The following is a 12,626-nucleotide window of genomic DNA, read 5'->3' on the forward strand; positions in this document are numbered from 1 at the left end:
AACATCCTCCAGGGCACATGAGACCCCAGCGCAAACTGAAGCAAAACACGCTGACATGAGGACAAGAGCAACATCCTCCAGGTCACATGAGACACCAGAACAAACTGAAGCAAGACTTGCCGAAAAGAGGATAAGAGCAACATCCTCCAGGGCACATGACACACCAGCGCAAACTGAAGCAAAACATGCTGACATGAGGACAACAGCAACATCCTCCAGGGCACATGAGACACCAGCGCAAACTGAAGCAAGACTTGCCGACAAGAGGATAAGAGCAACATCCTCCAGGGCACATGAGACACCAGCGCAAACTGAAGCAAGACATGCTGACATGAGGACAACAGCAACATCCTCCAGGGCACATGAGACACCAGCGCAAACTGAAGAAAGACTTGCCGACAAGAGGACAAGAGCAACATCCTCCAGGGCACATGAGACACCAGCACAAACTGAAGCAAGACTTGCCGACAAGAGGAAAAGAGCAACATCCTCCAGGGCACATGAGACACCAGAGCAAACTGAAGCAAGACTTGCCGACAAGAGGAAAAGAGCAACATCCTCCAGGGCACATGAGACACCAGAGCAAACTGAAGCAAGACTTGCCGACAAGAGGAAAAGAGCAACATCCTCCAGGGCACATGAGACACCAGAGCAAACTGAAGCAAGACTTGCCGACATGAGGACAACAGCAACATCCTCCAGGGCACATGAGACACCAGCGCAAACTGAAGCAAGACATGCTGACATGAGGACAAGAGCAACATCCTCCAGGGCACATGAGACACCAGCACAAACTGAAGCAAGACTTGCCGACAAGAGGACAACAACAACATCCTCCAGGTCACATGAGACACCAGCACAAACTGAAGCAAAACTTACCGACAAGAGGACAACAACAACATCCTCTAGGGCACATGAGACACCAGAGCAAACTGAAGCAAGACTTGCCGGCCAGAGGACAAGAGAAACATCCTCCAGGACACCAGAGCAAACTGAAGCAAGACTTGCTGACAAGAGGATAAGAGCAACATCCTCCAGGGCACATGAGACACCAGCGCAAACTGAAGCAAGACATGCTGACATGAGGACAACAGCAACATCCTCCACGGCACATGAGACACCAGCGCAAACTGAAGCAAGACTTGCTGACAAGAGGATAAGAGCAACATCCTCCAGGGCACATGAGACACCAGCGCAAACTGAAACAAGACATGCTGACATGAGGACAACAGCAACATCCTCCAGGGCACATGATACACCAGCGCAAACTGAAGCAAGACTTGCCGACAAGAGGACAACAACAACATCCTCCAGGTCACATGAGACACCAGCACAAACTGAAGCAAAACTTGCCGACAAGAGGACAAGAGCAACATCCTCCAGGGCACATGAGACACCAGCACAAACTGAAGCAAGACTTGCCGACAAGAGGACAAGAGCAACATCCTCCAGGGCACATGAGACACCAGAGCAAACTGAAGCAAAACTTGCCGACAAGAGGACAAGAGCAACATCCTCCAGTTCACATGAGACACCAGCACAAACTGAAGCAAAACTTGCCGACAAGAGGACAAGAGCAACATCCTCCAGGGCACATGAGACACCAGAGCAAACTGAAGCAAGACTTGCCGACAAGAGGATAAGAGCAACATCCTCCAGGGCACATGAGACACCAGCGCAAACTGCAGCAAGACATGCTGACATGAGGGCAACATCCTCCAGGGCACATGAGACACCAGCGCAAACTGAAGCAAGACTTGCCGACAAGAGGATAAGAACAACATCCTCCAGGGCATATGAGACACCAGCACAAACTGAAGCAAGACATGCTGACATGAGGACAACAGCAACATCCTCCAGGGCACATGAGACACCAGAGCAAACTGAAGCAAGACTTGCCGACAAGAGGACAAGAGCAACATCCTCCAGGGCACATGAGACAAAAGCGCAAACTGAAGCAAGACATGCTGACATGAGGACAAGAGCAACATCCTCCTGGTCACATGAGACACCAGCACAAACTGAAGCAAAACTTGCCGACAAGAGGACAAGAGCAACATCCTCCAGGGCACATGAGACACCAGAGCAAACTGAAGCAAGACTTGCCGACATGAGGACAAGAGCAACATCCTCCAGGGCACATGAGACACCAGCGCAAACTGAAGCAAGACATGCTGACATGAGGACAAGAGCAACATCCTCCAGGTCACATGAGACACAAGCACAAACTGAAGCAAAACTTGCCGACAAGAGGACAAGAGCAACATCCTCCAGGGCACATGGGACACCAGAGCAAACTGAAGCAAGACTTGCCGACAAGAGGATAAGAGCAACATCCTCCAGGGCACATGAGACACCAGCGCAAACTGAAGCAAGACTTGCCGACAAGAGGACAACAACAACATCCTCCAGGTCACATGAGACACCAGAGCAAACTGAAGCAAAACTTGCCGACAAGAGGACAAGAGCAACATCCTCCAGGGCACATGAGACACCAGCACAAACTGAAGCAAAACTTGCCGACAAGAGTACAAGAGCAACATCCTCCAGGGCACATGAGACACCAGAGCAAACTGAAGCAAGACTTGCTGACAAGAGGATAAGAGCAACATCCTCCAGGGCACATGAGACACCAGCGCAAACTGAAGCAAGACATGCTGACATGAGGTCAACAGCAACATCCTCCAGGGCACATGAGACACCAGCGCAAACTGAAGCAAGACTTGCCGACAAGAGGATAAGAGCAACATCCTCCAGGGCACATGAGACACCAGCGCAAACTGAAGCAAGACATGCTGACATGAGGACAACAGCAACATCCTCCAGGGCACATGAGACACCAGAGCAAACTGAAGCAAGACTTGCCGACAAGAGGACAAGAGCAACATCCTCCAGGGCACATGAGACACCAGCGCAAACTGAAGCAAGACATGCTGACATGAGGACAAGAGCAACATCCTCCAGGTCACATGAGACACCAGCACAAACTGAAGCAAAACTTGCCGACAAGAGGACAAGAGCAACATCCTCCAGGGCACATGAGACACCAGAGCAAACTGAAGCAAGACTTGCCGACATGATGACAAGAGCAACATCCTCCAGGGCACATGAGACACCAGCGCAAACTGAAGCAAGACATGCTGACATGACGACAAGAGCAACATCCTCCAGGTCACATGAGACACCAGCACAAACTGAAGCAAAACTTGCCGACAAGAGGACAAGAGCAACATCCTCCAGGGCACATGAGACACCAGAGCAAACTGAAGCAAGACTTGCCGACAAGAGGACAAGAGCAATATCCTCCAGGGCACATGAGACACCAGCGCAAACTGAAGCAAGACATGCTGACATGAGGACAAGAGCAACATCCTCCAGGTCACATGAGACACCAGCACAAACTGAAGCAAAACTTGCCGACAAGAGGACAAGAGCAACATCCTCCAGGGCACATGAGACACCAGAGCAAACTGAAGCAAGACTTGCCGACATGAGGACAAGAGCAACATCCTCCAGGGCACATGAGACACCAGCGCAAACTGAAGCAAGACATGCTGAAATGAGGACAACAGCAACATCCTCCAGGGCACATGAGACACCAGAGCAAACTGAAGCAAGACTTGCCGACAAGAGGATAAGAGCAACATCCTCCAGGGCACATGAGACCCCAGCGCAAACTGAAGCAAAACACGCTGACATGAGGACAAGAGCAACATCCTCCAGGTCACATGAGACACCAGCACAAACTGAAGCAAAACTTGCCGACAAGAGGACAAGAGCAACATCCTCCAGGGCACATGAGACACCAGAACAAACTGAAACAAGACTTGCCGAAAAGAGGATAAGAGCAACATCCTCCAGGGCACATGACACACCAGCGCAAACTGAAGCAAAACATGCTGACATGAGGACAACAGCAACATCCTCCAGGTCACATGAGACACCAGCGCAAACTGAAGCAAGACTTGCCGACAAGAGTATAAGAGCAACATCCTCCAGGGCACATGAGACACCAGCGCAAACTGAAGCAAGACATGCTGACATGAGGACAAGAGCAACATCCTCCAGGTCACATGAGACACCAGCACAAACTGAAGCAAAACTTGCCGACAAGAGGACAAGAGCAACATCCTCCAGGGCACATGAGACACCAGAGCAAACTGAAGCAAGACTTGCCGACATGAGGACAAGAGCAACATCCTCCAGGGCACATGAGACACCAGCGCAAACTGAAGCAAGACATGCTGACATGAGGACAAGAGCAACATCCTCCAGGTCACATGAGACACAAGCACAAACTGAAGCAAAACTTGCCGACAAGAGGACAAGAGCAACATCCTCCAGGGCACATGGGACACCAGAGCAAACTGAAGCAAGACTTGCCGACAAGAGGATAAGAGCAACATCCTCCAGGGCACATGAGACACCAGCGCAAACTGAAGCAAGACTTGCCGACAAGAGGACAACAACAACATCCTCCAGGTCACATGAGACACCAGAGCAAACTGAAGCAAAACTTGCCGACAAGAGGACAAGAGCAACATCCTCCAGGGCACATGAGACACCAGCACAAACTGAAGCAAAACTTGCCGACAAGAGTACAAGAGCAACATCCTCCAGGGCACATGAGACACCAGAGCAAACTGAAGCAAGACTTGCTGACAAGAGGATAAGAGCAACATCCTCCAGGGCACATGAGACACCAGCGCAAACTGAAGCAAGACATGCTGACATGAGGTCAACAGCAACATCCTCCAGGGCACATGAGACACCAGCGCAAACTGAAGCAAGACTTGCCGACAAGAGGATAAGAGCAACATCCTCCAGGGCACATGAGACACCAGCGCAAACTGAAGCAAGACATGCTGACATGAGGACAACAGCAACATCCTCCAGGGCACATGAGACACCAGAGCAAACTGAAGCAAGACTTGCCGACAAGAGGACAAGAGCAACATCCTCCAGGGCACATGAGACACCAGCGCAAACTGAAGCAAGACATGCTGACATGAGGACAAGAGCAACATCCTCCAGGTCACATGAGACACCAGCACAAACTGAAGCAAAACTTGCCGACAAGAGGACAAGAGCAACATCCTCCAGGGCACATGAGACACCAGAGCAAACTGAAGCAAGACTTGCCGACATGATGACAAGAGCAACATCCTCCAGGGCACATGAGACACCAGCGCAAACTGAAGCAAGACATGCTGACATGACGACAAGAGCAACATCCTCCAGGTCACATGAGACACCAGCACAAACTGAAGCAAAACTTGCCGACAAGAGGACAAGAGCAACATCCTCCAGGGCACATGAGACACCAGAGCAAACTGAAGCAAGACTTGCCGACAAGAGGACAAGAGCAATATCCTCCAGGGCACATGAGACACCAGCGCAAACTGAAGCAAGACATGCTGACATGAGGACAAGAGCAACATCCTCCAGGTCACATGAGACACCAGCACAAACTGAAGCAAAACTTGCCGACAAGAGGACAAGAGCAACATCCTCCAGGGCACATGAGACACCAGAGCAAACTGAAGCAAGACTTGCCGACATGAGGACAAGAGCAACATCCTCCAGGGCACATGAGACACCAGCGCAAACTGAAGCAAGACATGCTGAAATGAGGACAACAGCAACATCCTCCAGGGCACATGAGACACCAGAGCAAACTGAAGCAAGACTTGCCGACAAGAGGATAAGAGCAACATCCTCCAGGGCACATGAGACCCCAGCGCAAACTGAAGCAAAACACGCTGACATGAGGACAAGAGCAACATCCTCCAGGTCACATGAGACACCAGCACAAACTGAAGCAAAACTTGCCGACAAGAGGACAAGAGCAACATCCTCCAGGGCACATGAGACACCAGAACAAACTGAAACAAGACTTGCCGAAAAGAGGATAAGAGCAACATCCTCCAGGGCACATGACACACCAGCGCAAACTGAAGCAAAACATGCTGACATGAGGACAACAGCAACATCCTCCAGGTCACATGAGACACCAGCGCAAACTGAAGCAAGACTTGCCGACAAGAGTATAAGAGCAACATCCTCCAGGGCACATGAGACACCAGCGCAAACTGAAGCAAGACATGCTGACATGAGGACAAGAGCAACATCCTCCAGGTCACATGAGACACCAGCACAAACTGAAGCAAAACTTGCCGACAAGAGGACAAGAGCAACATCCTCCAGGGCACATGAGACACCAGAGCAAACTGAAGCAAGACTTGCCGACATGAGGACAAGAGCAACATCCTCCAGGGCACATGAGACACCAGCGCAAACTGAAGCAAGACATGCTGAAATGAGGACAACAGCAACATCCTCCAGGGCACATGAGACACCAGAGCAAACTGAAGCAAGACTTGCCGACAAGAGGATAAGAGCAACATCCTCCAGGGCACATGAGACCCCAGCGCAAACTGAAGCAAAACACGCTGACATGAGGACAAGAGCAACATCCTCCAGGTCACATGAGACACCAGCACAAACTGAAGCAAAACTTGCCGACAAGAGGACAAGAGCAACATCCTCCAGGGCACATGAGACACCAGAACAAACTGAAGCAAGACTTGCCGAAAAGAGGATAAGAGCAACATCCTCCAGGGCACATGACACACCAGCGCAAACTGAAGCAAAACATGCTGACATGAGGACAACAGCAACATCCTCCAGGTCACATGAGACACCAGCGCAAACTGAAGCAAGACTTGCCGACAAGAGGATAAGAGCAACATCCTCCAGGGCACATGAGACACCAGCGCAAACTGAAGCAAGACATGCTGACATGAGGACAACAGCAACATCCTCCAGGGCACATGAGACACCAGCGCAAACTGAAGAAAGACTTGCCGACAAGAGGACAAGAGCAACATCCTCCAGGGCACATGAGACACCAGCACAAACTGAAGCAAGACTTGCTGACAAGAGGAAAAGAGCAACATCCTCCAGGGCACATGAGACACCAGAGCAAACTGAAGCAAGACTTGCCGACAAGAGGAAAAGAGCAACATCCTCCAGGGCACATGAGACACCAGAGCAAACTGAAGCAAGACTTGCCGACAAGAGGATAAGAGCAACATCCTCCAGGGCACATGAGACACCAGCGCAAACTGCAGCAAGACATGCTGACATGAGGACAACAGCAACATCCTCCAGGGCACATGAGACACCAGCGCAAACTGAAGCAAGACTTGCCGACAAGAGGATAAGAGCAACATCCTCCAGGGCATATGAGACACCAGCACAAACTGAAGCAAGACATGCTGACATGAGGACAACAGCAACATCCTCCAGGGCACATGAGACACCAGATCAAACTGAAGCAAGACTTGCCGACAAGAGGACAAGACCAACATCCTCCAGGGCACATGAGACACCAGCGCAAACTGAAGCAAGACATGCTGACATGAGGACAAGAGCAACATCCTCCAGGTCACATGAGACACCAGCACAAACTGAAGCAAAACTTGCCGACAAGAGGACAAGAGCAACATCCTCCAGGGCACATGAGACACCAGAGCAAACTGAAGCAAGACTTGCCGACATGAGGAAAAGAGCAACATCCTCCAGGGCACAAGAGACACCAGCGCAAACTGAAGCAAGACATGCTGACATGAGGACAAGAGCAACATCCTCCAGGTCACATGAGACACCAGCACAAACTGAAGCAAAACTTGCCGACAAGAGGACAAGAGCAACATCCTCCAGGGCACATGAGACACCAGAGCAAACTGAAGCAAGACTTTCCGACAAGAGGACAAGAGCAACATCCTCCAGGGCACATGAGACACCAGAGCAAACTGAAGCAAGACTTGCTGACATGAGGACAAGAGCAACATCCTTCAGAGAACATGAGACACCAGAGAAAACTGAAGCAAGACTTGCCGACAAGAGGATAAGAGCAACATCCTCCAGGGCACATGAGACACCAGCGCAAACTGAAGCAAGACTTGCCGACAAGAGGACAACAACAACATCCTCCAGGTCACATGAGACACCAGAGCAAACTGAAGCAAAACTTGCCGACAAGAGGACAAGAGCAACATCCTCCAGGGCACATGAGACACCAGCACAAACTGAAGCAAAACTTGCCGACAAGAGTACAAGAGCAACATCCTCCAGGGCACATGAGACACCAGAGCAAACTGAAGCAAGACATGCTGACAAGAGGATAAGAGCAACATCCTCCAGGGCACATCAGACACCAGCGCAAACTGAAGCAAGACATGCTGACATGAGGTCAACAGCAACATCCTCCAGGGCACATGAGACACCAGCGCAAACTGAAGCAAGACTTGCCGACAAGAGGATAAGAGCAACATCCTCCAGGGCACATGAGACACCAGCGCAAACTGAAGCAAGACATGCTGACATGAGGACAACAGCAACATCCTCCAGGGCACATGAGACACCAGAGCAAACTGAAGCAAGACTTGCCGACAAGAGGAAAAGAGCAACATCCTCCAGGGCACATGAGACACCAGCGCAAACTGAAGCAAGACATGCTGACATGAGGACAAGAGCAACATCCTCCAGGGCACATGAGAAACCAGTGCAAACTAAAGCAAGACTTGCTGACATGAGGACAAGAGCAACATCCTCCAGGGCACATGAGACAGCAGCGCAAACTGAAGCAAGACTTGCTGACATGAGGACAGGAGGCACATCCTCCAGGGCACATGAGACACCAGCGCAAACTGAAGCAAGACTTGCCGACAAGAGGACAACAACAACATCCTCGAGGTCACATGAGACACCAGCACAAAATGAAGCAAAACTTGCCGACAAGAGCAACATCCTCCAGGGCACATGAGACATCAGAGCAAACTGAAGCAAGACTTGCCGACAAGAGGATAAGAGCAACATCCTCCAGGGCACATGAGACACCAGTGCAAACTGAAGCAAGACATGCCGACATGAGGACAACAGCAACATCCTCCAGGGCACATGAGACACCAGCGCAAAATGAAGCAAGACTTGCCGACAAGAGGATAAGAGCAACATCCTCCAGGGCACATGAGACACCAGCGCAAACTGAAGCAAGACATGCTGACATGAGGACAACAGCAACATCCTCCAGGGCACATGAGACACCAGCGCAAACTGAAGCAAGACTTGCCGACAAAAGGACAACAACAACATCCTCCAGGTCACATGAGACACCAGCACAAACTGAAGCAAAACTTACCGACAAGAGGACAACAACAACATCCTCTAGGGCACATGAGACACCAGAGCAAACTGAAGCAAGACTTGCCGACCAGAGGACAAGAGAAACTTCCTCCAGGACACATGAGACACCAGAGCAAACTGAAGCAAGACTTGCTGACAAGAGGATAAGAGCAACATCCTCCAGGGCACATGAGACACCAGCGCAAACTGAAGCAAGACATGCTGACATGAGGACAACAGCAACATCCTCCAGGGCACATGAGACACCAGCGCAAACTGAAGCAAGACTTGCTGACAAGAGGATAAGAGCAACATCCTCCAGGGCACATGAGACACCAGCGCAAACTGAAACAAGACATGCTGACATGAGGACAACAGCAACATCCTCCAGGGCACATGATACACCAGCGCAAACTGAAGCAAGACTTTCCAACAAGAGGACAACAACAACATCCTCCAGGTCACATGAGACACCAGCACAAACTGAAGCAAAACTTGCCGACAAGAGGACAAGAGCAACATCCTCCAGGGCACATGAGACACCAGCACAAACTGAAGCAAGACTTGCCGACAAGAGGACAAGAGCAACATCCTCCAGGGCACATGAGACACCAGAGCAAACTGAAGCAAAACTTGCCGACAAGAGGACAAGAGCAACATCCTCCAGTTCACATGAGACACCAGCACAAACTGAAGCAAAACTTGCCGACAGGAGGACAAGAGCAACATCCTCCAGGGCACATGAGACACCAGCGCAAAATGAAGCAAGACTTGCCGACAAGAGGATAAGAGCAACATCCTCCAGGGCACATGAGACACCAGCGCAAACTGAAGCAAGACATGCTGACATGAGTGTGATGCCGGAAATGCATCTGAGGGACAGGGCCTCTGAATCCTTGTCCTTTTTCTGTTTTTACCGTGTGTTCTGTCATGTTTTCTGCCCAGGAGTCCATGAGGGACTCCTGGCAGTGCAGCTCTCTTTTGGTTTGGTGAACAGACCCATGGGATACCCTTATGGCACCCATGGGTAGGGGTACAACCCTGTGCCCCTAGTGTATGTTTTTGGGCACCTGTGGGTGGCCCACAGAGCAGGGTATGGGCTGGTGGCAGCTCCATGCTGAATTTGACAGGTGCTCTGGGTGTCCTCCATTTTGGGATACCCAGGCCCTGCCATTGGAATCAGTTGATTCCTGATAGGAAACAAGATGGCCCCTGTGGCCTCTTGCTTTCTATTGCCTGTTATCTTGTTTTTCCCAAAGTCCTGGGAAGCCCTGACTCTGTCCCTTCCCCCTGACTGGCTGTTGGGTGGAAGTTCCATATATGGTGTTGTTGTAAAGGCCCAGCTAGACTGACTGGAGCCTTCCCAGTGACTGTATGTTATGGGTACCTCCTGTGGGTGGGACCTGGGTGAATGGAGTGTGTGACCAATATACACTCCTTGTTGTGGTTGTCTGGTTTCTGGCATGAGAGACAAAGACTGAGACAGCCCTGCCCGAAACTGGCCTGAATGCAGTGTGTAGTGTTGAATGGCTGGGTACTTGTCCCAATCCACATTCCTTGTTGTGAGTGTCTGAAAGGGAGGAGTGTGGCCTGAATGCACTGTGTGCCTGATTGGCTGACTGACTGCATGAATGCCCTTCTGTGTGATTGGCTGCTGTGTGTGTGCCAGCAGTGTGGATGAGAGACAGAATAGTATATCTGGGGACCTCTCACCACTGGAAATTGTTCAGAAGCATTCAGAAGCTGAGTCTCCACTCAAGAGTAACTGGATTTGCTGATCCTCGACGTCCAGCTGGAAGAAGAAGACTTGCTGTGGCATTTGCTTCGACGGAACTGAAGGTTGTCGAAATCGTCGAGGACTGACCCGAGAGAGGACCTGGTAAGGCGCCCTCTTCCCGTGCTCCGAGGGACCATCGAGCACCGCTGAATCTTCGCCGAAGCGCCCTGGAAGTCAGACCCTCGAAAGGCTGCCGACCCGAGACGGGACCGCCGAGGAGATCGAAGTGAAGCACCCGGACCTCGACGCTGTCGAAGTCCATTGCCGTCGACCAGGGTTCGCAGGTCTGTGTAACCGCTGGAGGCCCGTCGAAGTTGTGTTGCCCAGCCGTGGGAACCACTTGACGCCGTGCCGCCGACGACCGGAGCCGTCCGCTCCTTGCCTAAGAACATTTGCCTTGAAGGACTCCCTCGACCGCATCGTCGACCGCTTATCCTGCCGGAGAAAGTCGAGGACGACCAACGCGCCGAGGAGAAACCTGCCGGTGGGTTTCCCGCCACCCAACGACCTCAAAGACTCGGACGACCCGACGCCCTTGCTGGGCTTCCGTCTCTACAATCTTTGCGGTCCAGAACTATTGTCATCGAGGTGCCCCGCACACCTCCGCCCTGCAGGACGCCGACGCCCCGACGCCGACGAGCACCGCTCGGACGAAGCTGCCGCCTCTTTGACATCGTTCTACCTCGTTTGTCGACGGACGTTCGACGCCCCGTGCCTCCCGCTTGAAAGGGAAGGCATTCAAGAAGGGCCGTCGATTCCCCGTCGCCGAACCCCGAGGTCTTCGACGTTTCTCGACGCCTCTCGACGATCCGTGACTCCCGCTTGGAAGGGGGTCGCTCAAGAAGGATCTGTCGACGCCTCTTCGAAGGACTCGACTCCACCAGGTACATTGGGGGGGTAAAAACATTGCAGGAGAGAATAAGACTATTGAACAATATATGGACTGGGCTTGTGTCATATCTCTTTATTTTACAGGTTGCCCAGGTGGGGGGATCTCCACACAGAACTGTGTCCAGTGGTAGGGGCCAGTATTCTGCCTATTGTTTCAACCCTCTGTTATCTCTCCTCTCTCTATTGCTGGTTTCCTTCTTATTGATCTGTGTGCCATTTTAACAGTATTGTGAATGCACTTTAATGAGGTCTAATATTAGTGGTACCACTTTAGAATTGTAGATATTTATCATTATTGGTTTTCCTGAGCACAAAGTGCATTGTTGTGATAAGTGTACATAACCCTTGAATATTAATTATATAAAGACTGTGTTTTCAGTAATACAGTGTGTGGACATTCCTTTGAGGGGGGCTTGGGGATACACTGTACTTAAGAACCAGCCTGCATCACCTCCTGAGAAGCTAGGCCTTGATTGCTCGTCCATCGCTACCGTAATCGAGAATCTTGGCTGGGGTCTTCTGTGCCTCTCCTCTACCATATAGAGAGCGGAAGTACAGACCCCCCCACCGGTCTTGACAAGCTGGTGGCAGCGGTGGGATGCTTATGGTTTTAAGACTCAGTGTATAACCGTGCCACTTACAAAATATCCGCACTTTATTAGATTAAGGTTTGGGTGTGTACCAAATAACTGCATTACAGGCAATGGAGCCCATTGCAAATGGTAAATTGACTCGGATGAGCTTAGAGGCTCTCCAGAGTGCTTGTGAA

The sequence above is a fragment of the Ambystoma mexicanum genome, chromosome 4p (genome assembly GCF_040938575.1).
Source record: "Ambystoma mexicanum isolate Mex_15411 chromosome 4p, UKY_AmexF1_1, whole genome shotgun sequence".
Taxonomy (NCBI): Eukaryota; Metazoa; Chordata; class Amphibia; order Caudata; family Ambystomatidae; genus Ambystoma; species Ambystoma mexicanum.